Source organism: Acanthochromis polyacanthus, chromosome 8 (genome assembly GCF_021347895.1).
Source record: "Acanthochromis polyacanthus isolate Apoly-LR-REF ecotype Palm Island chromosome 8, KAUST_Apoly_ChrSc, whole genome shotgun sequence".
Classification (NCBI taxonomy): domain Eukaryota; kingdom Metazoa; phylum Chordata; class Actinopteri; family Pomacentridae; genus Acanthochromis; species Acanthochromis polyacanthus.
In genome coordinates this window covers 32,147,599-32,171,716 of record NC_067120.1, presented here as the reverse complement: position 1 = coordinate 32,171,716, position 24,118 = coordinate 32,147,599, and the positions used below count along the sequence as shown (strand labels likewise).

At 42.8% G+C, this 24,118-nt stretch overlaps 1 protein-coding gene across 3 annotated transcripts in view; it reads right to left on the bottom strand.

Annotated features, from left to right (window-relative positions):
- The window catches only part of znf423 (zinc finger protein 423), a 167,275-nt gene that overhangs the window by 101,189 nt on the left and 41,968 nt on the right, over positions 1-24,118 (bottom strand). The window lies entirely within an intron of this gene.

Below are 24,118 nucleotides of genomic sequence, written 5' to 3'. Positions count from 1 at the left end.
GGAAACAACATGTACAACCTTTTCCACAGGTGTTATCAGTACCAGAAAAAAATGACTCTACATACTCTAAAACTTTAATACTCACATTTTTGCTTTTTAACTTCATGTTCCGCAGCCTGAAGTTCAGCCGAAAAGTCCCTGAATTGTTTCTACATGACTGTTGGTCAAAGCTGAGTCATGAATGACTTCATGGTTGCACTAAGGAGCACAGAAGTTTTCATTTTTTGCAGAATCTAGTTAATGCAAGCTTTACTTTAAAATGCAAACTCATTTCTAAACGAGGCGCGTAGAAGAAACAGTGACTTTGGTAAAACACCACGATTAAAAGGTTGGGTTTGGTTGTGTTTTAAGTTAAATTGTAAGCATGTTACAGATGAGTAGTTCAAGGATTGTTGGAAAACTGAAAATCCATTGATTCTTTCTGGTTTTACAGTTACTGACTTAAAAGATAACATGCTTTTCAAACCAGCTGATTGGTTTTGAGGTTAAAACAAAATATGTGGAACGTTGCAGCACATGTCTGCGATGTGATGCCAGTCACCACATCAAAAATACACAAAGTTCAGCCTTAATCAAAATCAGTATTAGTGTGATTTACCAACAAAGTGACAGCAAAAAAGCTACAAGGCATGAAGAGACACACACACATACATGAAACAGCACACAAGGCCTGTCTCTCCCACACACACACACACAAACATACACCATGTGGTAGAGGAGGGCTGGCATCTGCTTCCTCTTACCACATTTCCCTCTTTTATCACGCTCTCTATTTCCAAACTCTTTATCAACAAGCCTTTTATCTCTCCGTGCCCTGGTTTCTTCTGAATATTTCTTCACCATAAGACAAAACAGAGAGCAAGGCACCTCAACCAGAAGGGTGAGCAGTTCTATTCCTGAGTTATCCGTCCCTCCGTCCTCCATCCATCCCTCGCTCTGTCCATCTTGTCTGCAGTTTGTTCGCTCAGAAATGGGAACCAGCTGTCAGGCAGAGTGTTAGATAAACAACAACACCATGCCAATGCACACATCCAGCATGCCGCATATGCACACATGCCTTCATGAAGACACATACATACACAAACACACACACACACACACACACACACACACACTGGTGTGATCCCATTGTGTGCATGCCGGCGGCTATATCATCTATTTATAAGAATGAGGTTTGGTGGACTGGCAGACCGCTCACTAACCTAGAAACACATTCACCTGAGTCACATGTGTGCGCACAACCACACACACACACACACACACACACACACACACACGCTCATAAATGCACACAAGGAGGCTCTTGGATGGTTCATGAAATACCCACAGAAGTACCCACATAACTGTAATAATAAACACACTTATGAATAACAACAGCTGAGTTGTATTTCAAAGCATTATTAGTGCTACCTTGTGAATAATAATGGATAATTAGTGTTTAGCCAGAATCTCACATAGGATCGCGTGTGCATTCATCATTTTAAACAACAAAAACATCATCTATAAATGGATGTGATTGATGTATCAACAATATTACTCAAACACAAACACACACAAGTCCTCCCACATTCACCTACGCGTACGTGGGACTTATAAATAAGTGATGTAGGCAGCTGGAGCTTGCTGTTGAAAACACAAACACACTGTTACACACATATACAGTAGTAAACAAACAAACCCATTTCTGTATACAAATACACACACACACACAAACTGTGTTTTTAACCAAGCTGGCAACTTGCGAAGCCTCTCCAACCAGAGCAAAACAACTAAAGCGGTGTAAGCTGCCAAGAGATGGATTTGAAGGGAGACTAGGAGGGAAAATGAGGGGAGAAAGAGGCAACGAGGATTCTGCAGTCCCAGGGGAGAGGAGTGGGGGGGGGGGTCCTGTGCCCAGGGGAAGCCCGAGAGCAAGCTGCGAGAGGCGGGTACCTCCAGCCCAGAGCTCCCCTTCCCTCCCTTCCCTTCTGGAGAACAGGATCCTGGACAGCCCCCTACTCACAACTCCAAAACCCCCCAAGAGAGGAATATGCGCACATGCTCGCAAACACACACTGAAGGGGGGTCCCCAGGGGAGGAGCAGAGCAGAGCAGAACACCTGGACCTGCCATTACTGACACACTCAGGGATTAGAGGCACAGACGGCAAGAGAGACGGATAGAGAGAGAATGCACACTGGGATAGATGCACATCCAGAAAGCAATATGCATAAACGTACACAAACACATGCAGGGGCTAACTAATGACAACTACACCAAAATGACAAAACACTGAGGAGCACGGTTTCTCTTTTAATGCAGGAATTTGAATATTTGGGGTTTTTTTTTCCTTGCGTAAAAACTAACTGTGCAGACATGAACTTGAGCTGCTTGTGTACGTCTATGCATAGTAGAAGAGCTCTGATTAAGTCTTGAAGCTTTTAGTCACTTTGACCTGAATTCTGACTTGAATCAAAAGTTTTTCTACTCAGCTCTTGACACGTACCATTTGCATTAACAAATGTTGACAAAATATTCGAGGGACGCAACCTGATATTCGAGTGGTTATGGCGTAATGGTAGAAATATCCTAAGCAGCAGTCATTCCCTTGCTCCTTCTTCCCAAATTTCCTGTCGCTCTCCACTGTCGCAGTCAGATAAAGACCTGAAATACCCAAAGAATAATCTTAAAGGAATGGAAAATGTGTTGAATTAAGGGTTTGGAAGCCCCAAGATTGAGATTTCTCCATAATTTTACCTCAAGGTCACACGCACACTTACTTACAGTCTCTACAATTAGCCGGACAGCATTCAGTAACAACATGAGCTGTATATACGGATGTATAGAGTCTAATTAACCCTAAGTTATGTGTGAGTGTCTGAGTAATTGTATAGTGCTTCCTGGATGGTGTTAATAATTACATACACAAACAAGTGCTGGTATATGCAGGCAGTCACCTCATCCCACCTGGACAGAGTGTGTGCACTGTAAAATAATCACTCATGTATTAAACCTTTGCCTCCCTTGAGAAAGACGAGATTACAGCTGAGAGTCAAGGACAAACAGAACGAGGAAAGGGAAGCAAAAGGTGAGGGAGATGCAATGAAGGAAAGCAAGGGGAGATACAAGGACTAAGATGAAAAAAAAATAATGGAAGAACATAGCCAGTAATGGATGCACAAACAAACGGAATGTGTGCTAGAAAGACAGATATCAGGAAATGTACACACAGTACTGGAAACAAGTGTTGTGTATGTTAGGAAAAAAAACAGATGTACAGTGTCAAAACTCAGCACAGTGGGAGATCACTGATTACTGTAACAAATAAACCTGTGCAACAATAACATATGATCACTTTGCCAGCTAAACTGAGAAAAGAAAGCAGCATCTGTGTGTGTGTGTGTCTGTGTGTGTCTTACGGGAGGCAGCCAATTTCACATGTTTGTGCGTTTTCACACACTTTCATCTCACAGACAAGTAGCTGCCAGCTTTTACTTATCAAAATGCATACAGACAAAGAGACAAACTCATGCCAACACACACTCACGAGGTCAGTAAGAAAAGGGGAATAATCCCAAGTATCAAGTTCAATGTGACGGTGGAGAAGGAGAAGGTTTCAAAACAAACCGTCCAGAAAAGAGGCTCCTATGTGAATTAAAGACCACACACTGGCTGCAACAAAAAGCAGCGCTCAGACACACAGGGAGGGACGCACAGGCAGAAACAAAGGTGGATTTGGTAAGAAAGAAAAAAGTGTGTGTGTGTGTGTGTGTGTGTGTGTGTGTGTGTGTGTGTGTGTGTGTGTGTGTGTGTGTGTGTGTGTGTGTGTGTGTGTGTGAGAGAGAGAGAGAGAGAGAGAGAGAGAGAAAGTCAGTCTGTGTGCGTGAGCTGGTGACATGAAACAGATCAAAGGGGGGGAAGAGGTCGGCAGGGCAGGGAGGGAAAAAGACAGAAAGAGAGAGGCCAGGGGGTCCCGTAATTACAAGCTACATCCGCCAAGCTGAGCCGTGTCTGTGTGTGTGTGTGTGTGTGTGTGTGTGTGTGTCTGTGTGTGTGTGTGTGTGTTTGTGTGTCTGTGTGTGTGTGTGTGTTTGTGTGTCTGTGTGTGTGTGTGTGCGTGCGTGCATAGGTAGTCCAAGCATGGCTGTGGAATGAAGGAGGGTTTTGAGGGTAAATTGCTCTCTTTCACACACACACACACACCTATCTCACCACTTTCTTCTCCCCACTGTGACTGCCCAACAGGAAAAAAAACAAAAAAGAAAAGCACACGCAGAGATATAAAAAAAATTAAAAAACAACACAAACACTGAGATATGCAAAGATCTTGGAAAGCAGATGCAAGCACCGCTGCAAAAAACTGCAAAAAAAAAAAAGAAAGTGGAATCACAAAATTTCTTAGCGCAAAAAAGGTGAAGGTCGTTCTTATGGCATAAAACATGAATGTACATGAATGTGGATGCACACATGGGAAACACACACACACACACACACACACACACACACACACACACACACACACACACACACACACACACACACACACACACACACACACACACACACACACACACACACACACACACACACACACACAGTGGGGTTGGGAGTGTATGTGGTGAAGGGGTGCAGATCAATGGAGACCACTGACTGGTTGGTCTCCGCAGCAGAAAAGCGGATTGCTCTGGGACCCAAACTATTGTACAGCACCACACTGACTTCAAACACACACAAACACACATAGCTGTAGACATGCAGCTGCACACACACACACACAACACAAAGTCAGAACATGAGCACAGGCGACTTCTGTCTCACACACACACACGTCACTGACAGAGGACAGAAACAGTCTAATAGAGCGGTGAGAGCAGAGAAATGGAAATGGCTCTTTGACTGACTGCGCCTCATTGTGCTTTCATGCCATCAGAGGGGAACCCCTTGCATCAGCACCATTAATCTCTTTTCCCCTTGTGTTTGTTCCCCTATTCTGACTCCACATCCCTCCATCCTTCTCCAATATCTCCTCTACACCTACTCATTTTTTTTCCCTTTCTATCCATCTCTGCGTCTACCTGCTGGCGTCCCAGTTGTCCTTTGCTTACTCAGGACATTCAAAACTCAAATACGCATTTAGAAACTCAACAATACAACTACTTATTCTTTAATATGTGAGGAAATAAAACTGTCTTGTTATTAGATGTGCAAATTGGAGTATTCTTCTCTCTAAAGCTATTTAAGGAACTTTAAATCCTGTCCTTGTCTCTCTTTCACCATACATAAACACCTGTATGGTTGTTCCTCCACCTGCAGCTTCATCTTCCTGAACAAACCTAGATTCCTCCATCTCTCTTCTGTCATTCCTTCCTTCCCTCCATCTCTCGTCTATCTCTTTCCCAACCCCCTCCCCCTCTGCGGAGGAGCAAGCTAAAAGCACAAGCATGCCCCAAAATTAATTTAAACGGAGGAATTAAATTAAAAGCGAAGCCTCGGGAGTTTTATTATGTACTAATGTTTGAACCGTTAACTTGGATTGTATTACTAAAATATGAATAATTAAGGACTGGTGGGGGCTTTTATTACATCAGGAAAGAGGAAGGAAAAACATACTGTACCGCTGGATTTAATGGAGAAGGGTTTAGTTTGTGTTAGAGGATGAATTTGTGGGATGCAAAGGTAAGCAATCATTAAGAACATTAGCCAGACTTTGAGTATTGGTACATGGCTAATTCACTGTGGCTGTGTCCTGCTGCAAAAGTGTAAATCAACCTACATATTCTCTAATTTGGTTGTTTCAGTATGTTTGAGTATATAAACATGAGGACTTATTGAAGAAAATTAGCTGATTAGGACATTACAGACATGTAGTCAGTCAAAAAAAAATCTAATTTTCTTTCTGGAAACAAAAGAGAAGCGCAGGTTTATTCAGAACCTGTATGGAGTTGCAAAGACCCAGTTACTTTAACAGGTTTTTTCAAGGCAGACATTTGCAGAACAGGTGTGATCTGTGACACTGACCGCACCTGCATGACGTCTGATTGCATCTACAGGGCTGTAATATTATGCAGACTCAGTGAAACAGAGCCATCACTGATGTTATACATCCATTATACACCTGTGCTTTTCCTGCAATGCAGTTTTGGAAAAATCAGAGGTGAAAACAGGGAAAACAATTAATCACAATGTTTCATGTTTGCTGATATGGATAATTACTGATAATCTTCAATGACCTATTTTGAATAAATATCAAGAAAAAAAGTTTTTTTAAAGATTGCACCTATTTATGACAATACGCTATTATTAATATTGCTCACAGGAGCAATATTACAATAAGTAATAATCTTACACAAATATAAAAATTCAGTTCCATTAAAAAAAAAAAAAAAAAAAACTTTGTTTGTCCCCTGGTGGCAATTCAAGGAATGTGGAGGAGTTGGATCAACAAATAAATAATTTAAGGTGCAGATGGATTGAGCATAAATTAGTTCAGTGCCTTACGTGATGTATGGAATATGCAACGTCCCGATGCAAAAACACACTCAAACCAAAACACATAAGGGTAACACATGATCCATCGTGATACGCATTCAGTAACAATAAGAAAAGCACAGGGGCACGTGGAGAGCGACCAGGACAAAGCAGCTGCACCACACAGCTGAGGTCAAGGTTCCTCGAGGCTGGCCTTAACCAGGTGTCGCCACATGAGGCCTCTGTCCTCAGAGCAGACCACCAGAAGTGCATCACTTAAGTGGAAGTAGTGTGGCACAAAGCTGAGTATTTCTTGTTGCAAAGACGGCCCTTGCAAGAGTCACCGTTGGTCCCTGCTGGTCACAGACTCAACCAGAGGACGTCTGCAGGTTTGGACGAAGGCGGCAAGACATCCACAAACTACAGCACCTCAAAAGACCTGTATGGAAGCAACGAAGAAAGCGACAGAGGGCAAAAGGGCTCCATTATGAAGTTATCATAGGCCGTTTATGAGCCAGGCAGGGAGTTTTCAGTTTGTTCATAAAATCAAACTTTGTGTATTTGCTTTTTGCGGTTTGATTCTGATGCATTTAAGAGAAACTGTCTAACATTCTATAAAATAATATTCTCATTGTTACTGATTAAGTGTCAATCACTGGTAGCTATCAGTATCTATTTATCTTTAATCTTTACATTAACCCAATTTCCACATATGCATGTCATGATATCTCAGGTAACAAAACAACTGGACACATAAAGATTATATTATTCTAGGGCCAGATTAATGTGTTTGTCTCTAACTGTACATTTATCTACTCATGAATCAATAAAGTCACATTTTACACGAATGCACACATCCATCCTGTAAATCTTTCAGATTTTCTCTCTCTCTCTCTCTCTCTCTACACTGTGAATCCACACTTCCTACAATGCACACATCTAAATCTCCTCACGGTGTCCCAGAGCCCTATCTAGCTTTCTTTAACTTTTTCTCACACAGCCTCCCTTCTATGAGCTTCTATGCATCAGTGTGTATGGGTGCGCGCGTTGCACTGCAGAATTATTAGTCTTCTCGTCATGTCTCTGATGTGAAGCCCCCCTTATCAGGCAGCGAGCAGTCAGCCCCCCCCGGCCCCCCTCTGCAGCTGTCACTACACCCCCCCACCACACATAGTATTCTCTGAGGACAAACTCCCCGACACACACACCAAATACCCACATACACTCAAAACACGGGCGCATACAAATCTCTGTACATGAGCCCGAGCAGTTCTTGACTTGCACACACAATTTTATCTGCTCGTTCGCAGGCCGCACGGCTTGGCAGCCTGCGAGGGGGGGAGGAATACCCGCTCACCCTACCACCCAAAACCCCCAAATGGCCCCTCTCCCATCGTACATTCCCCCATTAAAAAATAAATAAAAAATCAACCCTGGCTCCAACAATTTCCCAGGAAAAGAGCGAAGGGGAGCCCAGGATGGAAGCCCCTAACAGTGCATCTTAGTCAAGCTGAGCACTCCCTCCGGCCACCAGCCAGCAGCACCACCACGGTAAAGAAGTAAGGCCTCAGTCAGCCACAGAGTCGACTGAGTGTGGTGTAAAACTCCACCTGAGCTGCTCTCATTAAGGGCGAGAAAAAGTGGGCAGAAAGGAAGAAAGAAAGATGAGACAAAGGCTACAAAAAGTGAGGAAATGAGGAGAGAAAAGATAAAAGTGATGACATAAACATTAGCGCTAGAGATGGTGGAAAAAAAGATGATGGACAGAGGCAGCAACCATTGCAGCGACCCATTCTGGCTAATGCAGTGTAAGAGTTTCCCCTCATCTCCCCCCTCTTTCGTTCTCCCATCTTCCCTTTCCTTCATTGTTGTTGTCGTTTGTGTTGTTCTGTTGTTTATTTGAGTGCCCCCTTCTTGCTGCGCTCTCCGGCAGGCCTCGCTCCTGACTTATTTAGCAGTGTGTTTTCTATCATATTTGAAAAATGAAGAGCAGATTGGTTAATATTTCAAGACATCCCAGTTGCAGGGGTGAGGCAGAGAGAGACAAAGACAGAGGGAGAGGGGAGAGTTAGAGATGGGAGGAGAGCAAAGAGGGAATGTGAAGAAGGAATTCTCTTGTTCCTTAACCCCAATTCTAAGATTCATGCTGCGAGCAGGAGCACGAATGAACACGCAAACATGCACGCACGCCCAGAAAACACTCTGAAGGGAAGCCTACATACAAAATGTTCACTTAGAGTTCTGTACATACGCAAACATACATACAAGTATGAATATTGACAAAAGATACATAAAAAACAAACTAAGTCTGATTATTTACACCTATAATGCTGTATTACCTTCCACACACGTATTAATTTTCATTCAAATCATTGTAACTAATGTTTAATTTAGTCAATTAAATCGGCATTTTACTAAGGCAAAATGCTAAACATTTTTAAGTTTTATCATCTTTATTTTGAATTGTCTTTCTTACAATGATAGCAAGCAGTTGTTTTTTTCTGACATTTCATTAATGAAATAATTAATTTAGTAGAAGAATCCAAAGATTACCTGTTACTACTAACAACCATTACTTGCACAGATAATTAACTGCAGGCCTTAGTCACAGGCACATTGCTTCAGACTCTTCACTTCATTCTCCCAATGAACTCCAAAAGCAGCTGGCGGGTTTTGAAAGGCATGTTACTTTTTCAAAATAAAATAAAAGCATTTATCAGTGGCAGAAACAGTAAAACTTTCCAGTGGTTCTTAACTAACCATCTATGAAATGCCATTCTATCAGGAAACCTAACCAAATATAAGCATATCTTAATCTTTCATTAAAATCACTTTATTCTACATGTTTCATTTCAAAATTCATCAAAAAAGAATGCTTTGCACTAACTTTAACCTGTAAAAAACAAAAACAAAAAATCACACATGCCTCGATGCAACTGAGAAACCCTACAAGACTCAACTATGACCAACAGTCATGTGACAAAAACTCAGGGTTTTTGATCGAACTGCACTGAACTGAAGGCTGTGTTTAGACAGAGCAGATATGAAACATACATGGATTCCTTTTTTTTCAAAATGCTATTTTCAAAATTGTGCTTTCTTGTTTGTGTTTTGCACATTTTTCAATTCGCTAAACCTCTAACCATGGTTGTACTGTTTCCATGGAGGTGTAGGATTTTATATTGGAGTAAAACACAAGCACACAGTAAGTAAAAATGTGACGGGAGCAAAAAAAATGGCCAGAAACTGCTTGGGGTTCAGAGGGTTAATTAGTCTGTCGGGACAAAAATGGTGGCAAGTTGAATATAACTGAAGGCATGGCCCCATTAACAGCTTTATGCTATCAATGACAGAGCAGAACAGATAATTTTTTTTAGTGTTTCCAAGCATAAAGTACTGTATATGTTGTACAAATCAATTGTAACAAAAAAAAAAGCATGACATAAGCAACACAAAACACGTGTTCTCCATTATGAGGGTTTGTAATCAAGGATACAAGAGTGAGAAATGATGATCATAATGGTTCGGGCTTATCCGGCAATTTGTTTGAAAAGTGTTTTAATAAACAGAACAATTACTTCATGTGGGATGTAAAAATCTTTTCTCTGTTAACAAGCTGCACAATTTTAACTGCAGTTTATTTCCTTCTCGACACAGAACGACCACTCACGCACACCTGAGCAAGAAATATGCATGCCCTCATGATCATGTAACACACACACACACACAAAATAACACACTTACACACATATGCATGTGAACACACAAACACACACTTGACAATGGCCCTCCCCTGTGACTTCCCATAGTGAAGTGAATTCCAATCAGGCAGTAAGCAGGACAGCTATTTCTAGGGACAAAGGACAGGGAGAGGAGTGAGGAGGGGTGGAAGGAGCGATGGATGAGGAGGGAGGTGGGGAGGGAGCATGGGGGAGGGAAACAAAGGGTTCTGGTAGCACCCAGGGGAGAAGGCCCAGAGCAGCTGACGTCAGTGTGTGTGTGTTCGGCATCGGAGTGGGGGTAAATGGGAGTGTGAGAGAGAGGCTGGCAGAGTTGGTCCTCCTGCCCCCCCAGGGAGCTCTTGAGGCGTGGAGAGAACAGAGCAGAGCACGGCTCCCAGCCCCCACATAACCAGGGGCCAAGACTGAAAGCTTGGCAAAAACAGCTACTCACTCACAGTCAGTCAGTCAGCTGCTTAAAAATCTCAGTAATTTAGATATAACTACAGTACGCCAGCACAGTTATTGAGAAAAGACAGTCTGGCGTTCATGTCATTAACTACAGATTCGGCCTAAAATATCCACTTTGTCAGTCACTTGGATCAGTCTGTTGAGAAATACTGGCGTTAAATATGAACTATGCATTTAAGTCCCTTTTCTGCATTTCTATTCTCTCCCTTGATCCTCTTCTCCACTCTGCTTCGCTCCCACCCCTCCACCCCTAACCCTCTCCCCGGAGTTGTGCTTTTCTCTGACATTTGGCTGGACAAAGGCGAGTCACACCTGAGCACTGGGTTAAAACTATTATAGGCCCTCTCCCTGTGGTACACTGCCCTTTGCCACCACTGTCTGTGACTGAAACTCTGCATGTGTGTGTGTGTGTGTGTGTGTGTGTGTGTGTGTGTGTGTGTGTGTGTGTGTGTGTGTGTGTGTGTGTGTGTGTGTGTGTGTGTGTGTGTGTGTGTGTGTGGCTGCTCACATGCGCCTGTACACCTGGATGTACCTTTGTATTAAAACTTAGCATACTGTATGTTGTCGTATTCGTCAAAGCACTGGAGCCCTGAATTCAAAGACAAGCTAAGAAGCATCGGGGCAAGTTAATTATTATAAATAACAGAGCACGAGAAGAAAGAAATGTAATAGGCCTTTAACGCAGCAGGCACTTTGGCTCGTCCTGGAGGGAAAACCACAGGTATTTCTGCTAACACTGAAAATATCTGTTTTAGGAAGTGTCCCAACACCGGATATGGGGAAGTAGAGCAGACTGCAATTGGTGACACCTTTCCTTGATGGAACAGTATTAAAAGTCACAGAATAGTTGACAATATTTGCACTCTTTTCACTACAACACATCGTCAGTTCTACTTGGAAACTTCAGAAGTACTCATAAAAACAGAGCAAAATGAGAATGTATGGGTGTGTATTTGCAGAAACTGTTGTAATGTTTGAGAAGTGTTAACATTTGAATATAAAAACAAAGTTCCCAGAACAGAAAACTGGAATTTGATGGAAGAAAGTGGACTAAAACATAATATTTCTTCCTATATGGCCTTTAGTGTCCATAATTCATAAGGTTTCTGCATGTGTCACAGATAGGGCTGTAACTAATGATTATTGATTGTTGATTAATCCGGCAGTGAGTTTCTGAATAAATCCATAGCTTAGCTCAGAAAGTAAATCAGTGTTTCACAAAGTCAAGAGAATGTTATCAAATGTCTTGTTTTGTCCGCAATGAAAAGACTGCATACATCATACTGGAGAAAATAAGGTAGAAAATATTCAAATTGATGATACTTGAAACATTTTTTCTCCTAAAAAAAACAGTGTGTTTGAATAATCTTTGCAGCTTTAATCACAGAAGAGTAAGCAGTGTGAGAACTGAAACATGTGATGCTGTTACTGAAATTAAGTTCAAAACTTTCAGTCAACTACGTTATTCAAAAGCCAACATGCAAAGTGACCTAGTGCAGGTTTAATAACTAGAACAAAGAAGCCTTTATTCCTTATTAAACCAATATAGTTTGCTTTTGTTTCTGGTAACCAAGGGACTTATTTAAATAGGATAATTGCCTTTACTTTGGCCACATTTCCAGCTTCTGTTCGCAATCCAACAGTTCAAATTCACAGGTTTCGTGAGGATACAGTAAAAGAAACACTGCAGTTTTAGGATATGATTAAGGTTCTACTGTACATTCCTAGACACGGATATCAACAAGAACACACAGGAAAAATGCACCATATTACATCATAACAAAAATTCCTAAATTACCACTGGAAGGGATGTACGTGAATGACTTACAAGAAGTCATGTTGCAGGACAATGACCTATTCACCCAAAACTGTAAAAGTACAAAATGTACAATGCAATAAATTGCTGCCTTTAAAGTACCAACTTGAGAAGAAGGGCTTAAGTGAAGTGCATAACAAATCTAAAGCATCAAACAGGGTGTGGGACATAGAGGTGGGGAGAAAAAAAAGAAAAAGAAAGAGTGGAAAAACAGAGGGAGGGATACAAACAGGGGCTGCTTTGGGGCCAGTCACCACAGGGTGCATGTGTGTGTCCATGTGTGCGTGTGCATGAGTGTGTGTGTGCATGTGTGTGTGTGTGCATGAGTGTGTGTCTTGGGAGGGCACAGTGGGGAGGGTTGGGGGCATGGAGGAAGGGATCAGAGCTTTGGGGCCAGCTCCACAGGGAACAGAGATGATGGGGAGCGAATGGAGGGAGGTTATGGGGGAAGGGAAAGAGAGGGTGAAAGGAAGGGATGTGGTCAGTTTTGAGTTTGAGAACTCAGCGGGGAGGGACGGCGAGGAGGGAGGGAGGAAAAGGGGAGACAGTGTGGTCTGTGTGTTCTGAGAAAGACCGGGAAGATGGGCGGGTGAGGAAGGAGAGGAGAGGAGGTATATGACTTTGGGTGAGGGAAGAGATGGGAATAAGTGAAGGAAGTGGACAAAGAATAGTAATGGAGAGAGGGGAGGTGTGTCAAATGGAGGGAGGTGGCACGTTCCACTTGGGAAGAGAGAAAGAAGAAGCAGAGAGAGTGGAGGAAAAGGGAGGAGAAAAGTCCCAGGTGTCAGCAGGAGGGGGGAAGAAAAAAAAGGAGAAGAAAGGGGGGTAGAGGTTCTGGGGGTCCTGGTTGTTGGCAGGGGTGCAGGAATCCAAGGGAATGGCCTGTTCCTCATTATCCAGACACCCCCCTCCAACCTCCATGCATGCACACATACATAGAGGAGGCCCCCACATGGCCCCATGACAACTCTATCCTGACCCGTCCACACACAAACACACACTCAACATCCACACTTACAATGCACACACACTCCGAAAAGACATGAGAGCACACACACATATGTATAAATATATATTGATACTAACTCTACATGCGTGCTCCGGCGCCCACTGACTCGCTAACAAAGCTACATTTCCCAGCCAAACCAAAACACAATTACAGACAAACAAACATAAACACACACACAAACCCACAACATTTGGGGATAAGCATGTCTAAAAAAAAACTCAGTTAAGGGATTATGGTCCAGAGGATTTTTGGGGAAAAAAAATCAATTACTCGCTTTTGTTTACTGGGTTTACACCGGTACATGTAGTAGAAATAGTAAACAGTGAAAGAGGAATTTAATGCAAATTTGTCGTAATGGCACCATTGAGGACAACATAATGGGTGCAAGTTATATTTGTGCAGCAGGGAGTACAGAAGGTTAATGACAGTCAAAAGTTTCACATGTTTCAAGACAAGTGTTTTGGTATATAGAGTACATTGATGGCACAGTAACTAAATCCCACCGAGGCTATTGTATAGATCTACTTTTCATCCCTCAGCAATAAACCATGAGACAGTTTAATGAGGCCTCCTTATTTCAAAACCATCTAGCAAAAGCAAGAAAGAAATGGACATGCGGGAAGCCAGTTCAAGCAGTGGATTCAAACTCAAGTGGGCTACTTAGAATTTCAGGTGAGCTTGTTGTCACTAATTGGCTGGTCCAGTTACACAGTTAAACTTTCTGTTCATTCTCTACTGCAACTGCTACCTGAAAAAGTCCAACCACAGCACAACCTCAGCTCCTACCTGTGGCATGGTTCCTCACGGTTCCTCATGGGGGTTATAGATGACCTCTACCTTGCTCTCACTTTTATGCTTTGCCTTAAGTTATAGAACTTCCAGTCATGACAATAAATTTGATTTATTTGACTTCATATGAATTGTCACACTCGATGCACCAGGCAAAAGTGCATAAAATGCCGTTAGACTGCCAAGTTCTGCTAGGAAAACTCAGCTCCAGAGGTTTACGTTATTGCTACTTTGACATGTACTGCTTGCCTAAACATTGCTGCAGACCAAGCCCACCCCTCCAATGCACCCTGCTGCACTGCAAAGACAGCTCAGGAACAGCTCGAGGAACATGACCAAGAGCCCAAGGCACTGGCCTCCAAACTCCCCAGGTCCCATTCCAATTGAGCTTCTGGATGAGTCCAATTAGCCACAACATTAAAACCAGCTGCGTAATATGCTGTAGGTCCTCCTCTTGCTACTAAAACAGCTCTGAACAGTTGGAACCCAGAACCTCTGATGGTGTCCAGTAGTGTCTGGCACCAGGACTTTTACAGTGGTTCCTTTGGGCCCTGGTGGGTTGTGGGGTGGAGCCTCTATGGATCGGGCTAGTTGAGGTGCATCCCGTGGATGCTTGATTGGATTGGGATCTGGGGAGTTTGGAGGCCGGGTGAATGCCTTGGGCTCTTCAGCCTTGATTATACTCCCTTGCGGACGAACACAGACAGCTACGGACACAATGGACATGCAGTTGTTACACTTTCTAGTGGGCTTGGCGTCCCCTCGGAGGACTATGTTTCATACATGACAAGTAGGTCAGTATCTACATATTCCATATATGAGCTCTCCTGTCCTTGTAGGGTAGTTGCTGCCGAGATGTATACATCACAAATTAAGTAAAACTAAGAAGCTATTGAAATAAAGTTCGCCCAACTCCAAGGTTTTACAACATCTTGTCAAGCAGCTTGGTGCTAAAAAAACTATTGTGCAGGGACATCATTCATCACAGTCCCAAAACTGGTGTGTTTGATTATCCAACAGATAACCAGTAGGCTACTTCACACTATGATGGTGACACGATGCTCAAATAAACACCCGTGAGAAAGACTGGTGATCAGAGCGAGAAATGCCTGGCATTCAAAAGATGGCGAGGAGCAGCATTAGGTCTGAAAAGAGCCGATGAGATCTTATCAGTTTAGGGGGAGTCTAGCAGCTGCTTCTGTTTGAGATACTGCAATTAGCCAGTGCATTGACACTCCTCCTTTGAAAAGGTGTAGCTAAATCACATCTTTCACTACATTATGAAAAGATTGAACAGGAAAAAAGAATTGGCTGTTTGTGTACTAGTTGTGTTGGTAATTATTTTAGTCTGCATGAGAACAGTTTAGGTTGAGATCTTACACTGTTTACGTAATTTTAATCACCTGCTAAGGCATCCCTCTCACCACTTGGACTACAACTAAGGATTATATTTATTGTGGAATAATATGTTCATTATTTTCTAGCTCAACTGACTAGTTGTTTAGTCTAGAAAAGCTCAGCACAAGTTATTGATCACTGTTTCTCGAAACCAAGGAAAACATCCTTAAATGTCCTGACAACCCAAACATATTCAGTTTGCTGTCAGAGGAGCAAAGACACCAGAAAATACTTTCATTTAAGAAGCTACATTTAGAAGATTTAGACTTTCTTTCTTAAAACATTGTCCAAACTGAATAATAAATGACAAAATAGCTGTTGATTAATTTAATAGTTGACAGCTAAATGAATCAATGTCGTAGCTCTAACAGCCACATGATTTGAAAGGAAAGTATTAAAGACACATTAACAGCATATTAAACAACTGTATCAAGCTGGCCAAGATTTCAAAAATCCCAAGCACATTAAAGAACACATCTCTAAACATACTGTGGCATCAGCTCTTCTTAAAAGTGTGCTAAGAAATGTTTAGAAGTCTGTAGATGAAATCAGGCTGCAAGTACTGATTATTTATATTAGCAACATAAATTGTATCTGGCTGCAATACACAAAGTCTATAAATAAATGAAGAAAATACAAATAAGTCATAGATGACTACAGTGTAATTGTATCTTACTTTGCCAGAATGATATAAAAAAAAAAGTCAAATTAACTGATAACAGCATGAAATTCAAAAAGCCTTCATGTTTAAGAAGCTGTAGTTTTACAATTTTATGATAAATTTCTTCAGCAATTGAATGATTTTCTGTTGATAAACTCATAATATTGTCATTTGATTATTTTAGTTTCTGAAATAAAGTATTTACACAAATAATTTAGACAGAGCAGTGTTTAGTGCCAAAGCCCTATAAAAACTCCTAAAACACACATTACTGTAAGCCAAAGTTATGTCATAGCAGGGGACTCTAAAGCTGAATTGGTAACAAGTACAGGATCTACTTCTTGTGGGTAGAATTCAGTGTCCACTCCAGACAACAAAAAAAAAATTTGACACAGCATCCAAATCTGAAATCTGAACAGTCTGACTGGGAGGATTAGACAAGTTTTATTTATTCAGAGATATGTAAATATATATTTCTATAATCTTGCAGTGTAAATATTTGATCAATAAATGCAGACACAAACACACTGACACACACAGAGAAGCAGCAAACCCTTTGGCTTAAGAATTCTAATGAATGTTTGGAGACAGAAGCGCTCATCTCTGGTTTTTATGCTTTACACAGCAAGCATAATCACACACACACTGTACTGGACTATAGATTTAAGCTTCTCCCTTCTACATGCACATACCATTACACTCTCAGACACACACGCACAAATATTTACTCTCTGCAAGATCCACACACAGTCACACAAGGACACAGAGCGAGAAGACATGAGAGGGAAAGAAGAGGGGAAGAAGGAAGTTACATTTTTAATCGAGTGTTTCTTTTCCTCTGAGCAAAGTAGGGCTGAATACAAGGGGGTTAGCTGGTGCCAACACACACACACACAACACACTTTCTCGTGTCCTTTGGCAAATTCTTCTTTTTCACTCTTGCATTAAGTAAGAAAAAAGGGGAGAGTGTCAAAGTAGGAGGGAGAGGGAGGGAGGGAGGAAGGGAGGAGGAAGAAGAGGTGGAGGGAAAAGAAGGGAAGAAAAGAGAGAGGAGAAGAGAGAAAACGTCCCTGCAGAGTCTTTCTCCCTTCCTGGAGCGAGCGCGGGCCCCTGCAGCGCCGCCTGTGTAATTTCCAGTGGCAGTGAATACAGGTATTAATAAAAGCCCCATGGGGAAGAGCACACAATATAACCCTACATTTTCAGGCATTATGAAAGGACGCCCCCAGGGGTCCTCGGGCTCAAATTTCTGAGATGCAGGCATTGTAAAAAGACGCCCCCGGGGGAGGACCCCGCAATAGAAATCTGCTGAATTCAAAGCATTTCCAGAGCCCTGGTGGGAGCCATTACTCCCACTGGAGGGGGAGAGACTTTTTTTCCTCTCCTCTCTCCTTCCAACCGCTCTCTCTCTCTTTTTTACCAAACATGTGTTGCTGACATGTTGACAGATTGCTCAGTGAGGTGTTTAGGTGCATGCACAAGGCACGTCTGCTGAGACACGAGCTCCATCCCTCCCTCCCTCCCTCCCTCCCTCCCTCCCTCTCTTGCTCTCTCTCTCTCTCTCCCTTTCTGCCTCCCCCTCCCTCCCTCCCTCCTTCCCTTGCCAGTTCCCAAGTTCCATCCCTCCCTCTGACTGCAAACCTCTCAGCGCCCAAAACTGCTCCCATCCATATTTCATAAAGGAGAAACTAGGCTGAAAGAGAGAGAGACAGACACGGAGGGAGGATGGAAAGAGTTTAGGAGAGGGAGAGAGAGAGAGGGAGAGAGAGAGAAGGAGAAGGGGAGAGAAAGAGAGAGAGGTGTGGGGGGAAGAGTGGGAGAGGGGAAAAAGAGGAAAAAGGGAAGATAAAGAGAGACAAAGCGGGATCAAGGGAGGGGAACAGGAGGAGGAGAGGACAGATAAAGAGAAATAGAGCAATGTAGAGAGTGGGAGAACTCTGCAGTGAAAAATGAACCCTGTGATGAAAAATGACTTCACAACAACCCTTCTCCGTCTCACCCCCTCCCTGCCATCCCTCCATCCCTCCCTCTCCCTCTCTGCATGTTGTACTCCCCCCCCCCCTTCTTCTTCTGCTGCTGCCGCCACTCTCCTCCCTCCATCCCCCCTTCTCTCCTCTGGTGCCGGGCTCCTGCTCTCTCCCTGGAAAACCTGAGCGGCAGCCAGCTGTGTCTGTGTGTGTCAGTGTGTGTGCGCTGTGCACTTGTATGTATGCCAAGGGCTTAGCACAGGAATCTTTCGGGCCACCCCCGGGTACAGACACACGGAGGGGAAGGAAAGGGGGAGGGCTGGGGGAGAGAAAGGAAGGGAGGGAAGTGTGGAGAAGAGGGGTGCATGGTGATGAAGAGGGCAAAAGGGAGGGAGAAGACAGGAGCTGAGATGATGGAAGCAAGAAAAAAAGCATAAAAATGAATGAAACAACTAAGAGCATGAAATTTATTTTGTCAATCAACGGCAGCAGCCACCAGACCAGAAACACAGTAAGTGTCAAGTCAGAGTGCACGAGCCTGTCTGTAATTTTGTTTCAGATTACACCCCTCCTACCTCTCTCCCTCTCTTGTAGAAAGTGATCTGTGGTTTTAATAAGAGTCTTGGCCTCGCAGGACTCAGCTGCTATCCTGACGACAGACGCAGCGAGGTGTGTGTGCGCGCTGTATGCATGTGTGTGTTCAAGAGTGTTTCTTTGCATGCATGTTTGTGACAGCGGGTTGCGACAGACGGCAAGAGCTTAGCAGTGCAGAGATGTCCCGCGGGAGGCAAACCAGTCACCCAAGGGCCCATGCACTAACAGACACACTCCTTCCCCTCTACACATAGTACCACCGCTTTCCATCGTCCTCCCTCACCTGTCTCCTATTTTTCCTCCTCCTTTGTCTCCTGCTCCCTGGCAATCTCTCCTTCCCCCCCAAAAGAGCGCAAAAAAAAAGAATGCAGCTGTATGTGCTCAATTAACAGAGACCTCCCAAATACCTTTAGAGAGAGTATCTTCACAGTATCCCACTCTCCTCCATGCACACATACACCACCATCTCCCACCCACACCATCTCACCGTCTAAGAAGCCACTAGCTGGGTTAATGACTTGCTATTTGTCACTGACAGCGCCGGTTTCCGCCCCCCTGCCTTGACTGACAGCTCCCTCGTTTATTTGGTGTCTACCTTCTCAACACTTCCTCTTCTCCCTCAAGTGGTTTTTACTGACATCTTGAACAATCTCTCGTCCTCTCACAGTTCTCACTCATACCTAGAGTGATTGTGTGGACACTGTTGACTTTAAGTGTGTGTCTGCGTGTGTGCTAAACAGCTTGATATATATATATATATATATATATATATATATATATATATATATATATAACTAAATGGACAGCGGCTGCACAAACACAAGGCCTCCATGGCACTTTTCATCTCTAAAGCACATCACATTGATCCAACCTAGGAATGCTGTGGCTGGTAAAGGCGGCTTTTTGGGTTTTCCCTAATAGGATGTGTGTGTGTGTGTGTGTGTGTGTGTGTGTGTGTGTGTGTGTGTGTGTGTGTGTGTGTGTGTGTGTGTGTGTGTGTGTTTCTGTGTTCATGTGGCAGAGCAGGGCCAGAGAATGTTCTCCATTTGATCTGTAGGAGGTTTTTTCCGCTCCTCCTCTCCTCAGGGAGCCTCTGCTCCACATTCTGACTCCTACTGAGACCCATCAACACTCCCCCGACTCACACTCTCAGTCTGTCTCTCTCTCATATACTGTACACACTACAGGATATAGACTCACATGTACTATAAGTAGCAGAAACACGTCACACGTACAAAAATTACCCACTATAGACTATACACCTTAGCGGGCAAGTTCATCCGGAGCATCTAAACCATGTGGAACAGTTCAGAATATCAAGGCAGTGCTGCAGTATAATGAACACAAAATGATAAGGCAGTGGAGTTGCTGCTGCTGTCAAATACTTCTTGAAGAAATTGAGTGTTTCTAATGATACTAACAATAGTATCACAGTGGTTTGGGTGCTAACTAGACACAACAACATATAATTACAGTGTAAGGAAGTACTTACTGTGTCAGTCAAATCAGTTTACACGCACACAAGCTGAATATCTTATCCACAATTTGAAGGCAGAGCTGTCACACTGGCTTAAAGCTGCAGTGGAACAGAATAACAATGGTATTGTAATAGAGGCACGTAATCTCCATCACACACACACACACACACACACACACACACACACACACACAAAACCAGCTGAGCTATCAGGCTCATGCACATTAATGTGGCATTACATTAACCAGATGTGTGGGGTCTGTGGGTATGTGCGTGTTGGAGTGGGTATACACACATTTATGTGTCATTGATCTGTGCCACTGTGTGTGAGCGTGTGTTTGTCCAATTTCCACTCAAATTAATGGTGCCTCTTTATAGGCCTTCTGCTAGAGTGGCACTGAATTACTTGGTGCTTCACTCTCGCACCTGGGACCCATTCAGTGTTACAGCCCCAGCTAGCTGCTAACCTGGGACCCATTTGCTACAACAGTATAGTTAGCATTACAGATACCAGCGCTTTTTCTGCAGAGAACTCAGCACTAACTAACATCGTTCTCAAGCCAGCACCTGGGACTCGCAGATGCACATGTTCGATATCATTCAATAACTGATCATGGACAATGTCGGCAACATTTCTACAGGACACTTTAAAATATCAGCGCCAATGTTTTATGTTAAAATTTCATGTTGCTGAGATTCAGAGATGCTGTACAGAAGGTACACTGTGTACATTCATTATGTGTAGAATGACTTTGTTCAAAAGCGACCTCAATATAATGGATCACCTGCAACAAAATAAATGCTGTGTTTTTGTCTGAATTTGAACCAAAACCATGTTTAACACAGTAAGTATCTACTTCATCTGATAAAATTACATAATCTGTTCTCCCTGAACAGAGAGAAAATGGTTTGACAAATCATGGGGACACTCTTTTTCTTTGTCATTTTTTCTCTTCCTGATGTTAAAGTTGAAATTAAATAAAATGCAAAGTCCACCAAACCACAATCTTACTCAATACTCAAAATCATTAAAAAGAGAAGCTGCAACGGCAGTAGATTTTACCTACTGTGTATCAAGTCCTCTACATCAATAGTGCTTAGTGGTTCCAAGTGAATACAATGTAATGTTTTGGGTTTGGTTCAACTTGCATTTGCATTTTGGTCATGATATTTATAGATTTTTGAGTTTTTACATGAAATTATAATTCTATATGTAGAAAAATTTGTTCTTGTTTTAGTTTTTCTCATGCTGATGCAAAGTTAATAGCGAGCTAATGTCATTGCTACATCACACATAGCTACTTCTGGCAAGATGGCCTTATTTGTCGCCACCAACCAAGATGGCTGATGTCTGAGTTGTTTGGTTTCTGCACAGGGAAAAACATCAAACTACAAAATGCATGAACACATTAAATCTCTCATGCAGATCCAGAGTGGCGTGTGTTTATCCCCACAAGGTTAAGTGTTTTGTGTATGTGTGTGTCCCATGCCCTGACTCCCAGGAGCCTCCACCAGAGAATTTAAAAGGATTCTTTACTCTATGTGTTTTCATTTAGCCTTCTCCTCAATAATAACCAGAGACTCATGATCCTACCGCTAACTTCAGACATACATGTGCTCTCCTGCATGCTCACTGACACACATATAAGTGAAAACACATCTACAATGACACACAACGGTACATACATGAACCCAAGTACACCAAACCCTGCATGCAAGTGCACACACATCCTGCCGAGCCGTGGGATTACTCCGCAATCTCAACCACTCCTTCTCCGGGGAAAAACATGTTTTATCATTTCATTTCATTTCTTTCTTGTGCGCTCCCTCTCACCCTCCCCTCCCTTCCTCCCTCCATCCATCCCTCCCTCTCTCTCTCTCTCCCTCCCTCAGCTTTCTCGCTCAGCAACATGTAGCCCTCCCCAGACTCTTCTGCTGAAATCACAGGCCACATCCTGCGCTCTGACAGCAGCCTTGCGCTTTTGGCGGTGTGATATTCTCTGAGTGTACCCTGTCTGTGTGTCTGAATGTGACATGACATGGACAAGGAAATGAGCGTGTTTACTGATGGAAAAGCAAGAAAGAATTTTTTCAAGTGTAGCAATCGCATGTGTTGTACGCTGTATTATAGTTGGTGTAGGATTAAACTAATGCAGCAATACAATGAGCTCTGGCTAAAAACAAAAACAAGTTATCAGCTGTATTCCCTTTGTTTGCATTAAGATGCTTTGATAGAAAGGACCACCAGGATGCTCCAGTGTTAATGATGCATGCTGCATGACATGATTGCACTTTATAGTCAAGAGACCCTTGTCGCTTGTCATCCCTCTCTATCTCTTTTCATATTTTCCATCGCTCTTCACTGCAGAGAATCTAATAAAAGTAAACAAAGCATTATTCCTGTACTGCTGCATCTCCAAGCATCCTCCCTAACCTGCATGTGAGGCCTGTATGTGCTGAGGGGAGTTGGATGTCAAGCCAGTGGGTGAATAAGAGGTTGCTGAGGCAGGGGTCTTACCATCTATATTACACGGTCTCTGGAAACACTATCTTTACCAGTTCAAACAAAGCCCTCCACTCCCCCTCCCAATTTCTTCATCCCCCTATCAAAAGTAAACACACACAGCCTCATACGCTAAGACGAGGCTGCCTCGCAGTAGCAAGAAAGTGAGTGCGCAATTGTGTGTGTTGGCTTGTTAAGGGAGTGTTTGGATTAATCTGTAGGAACCAGATGCCCCTGCCGAGTTCCTTTCAGCCCCTCCATTAATTACACCAGTACTAATAACGGCCTTTGTGTCTGTACGTGCATGTGTAAATGCATGTGTTCGGGCACAAGTCTGTCCCTGTGGAACATATGTGTATAACTGATTCCAATAGCTATAGGTGTTCAAGAACAGGGGAGGGCCTGTGTCACCCAGGAAACTACAAGTAATTCTGCACGATGCAACTTAACTGTTACATCTGAACTACAGTCGAAAGAATAGCCTCCTTCCTGCTGAACAGCATGCGGGACTTCTAATTATACACTAGATATGTGAATACGGCACGATGCATGAGTTGTAATTAGGTGAAAAAATGAAATTGTATTTTTTACACATACAGAACGTGTTATGTTATCATCCTGAACCCTTGGCTATGGTTATGTTAGAGCATTGTACAACCCATTCAACAGGATGAAGTGCATTACATATCTTTGACATATCAGGATTGTGGATATTCAGCTGCTCTGTACTAATGACTTTGTTAAAAATGTACAAACAGATAGAGTGAAACAGTGATGTGAGCCTTTTAACTATGGGGAGAGACCAATTATCGGCCGGGTTGATTATCATGCCTGATATTTGGCATTTTTACGATTATCGATATCTGTATTTTTATTGGCCGATTATTGATAAATGACCTACTTCATGTCAGATGCAGTCTCCTCTCTCTGTCTGTAGTTAAGTCTCTGGTGTCTCAAATGTCTCTCAATCTACAAAAACTCAACAAGAAACACAAGCCGTTGCCACAAACCAGGAAATTAGCTTCTCTCACAGTGACAAGGCTACCCTAACAGCTAGCAGCTAAATTAGAAGGCAGCCACAGATTAATGTGAAACAGAGTCTGGAAAAGAATAATTATTAATGCTTTAAGATATGGACCTCAGTGGACAAGAAAAGTGACGGAACAGTGAAAGATTAAGAAAATAGAGAAGAAACAAACTGGTCAATCTCAGCTGATCTCACATAACAGAGGTGAGTGTCCTAATTTAATCACTCCTACTTCTATTTT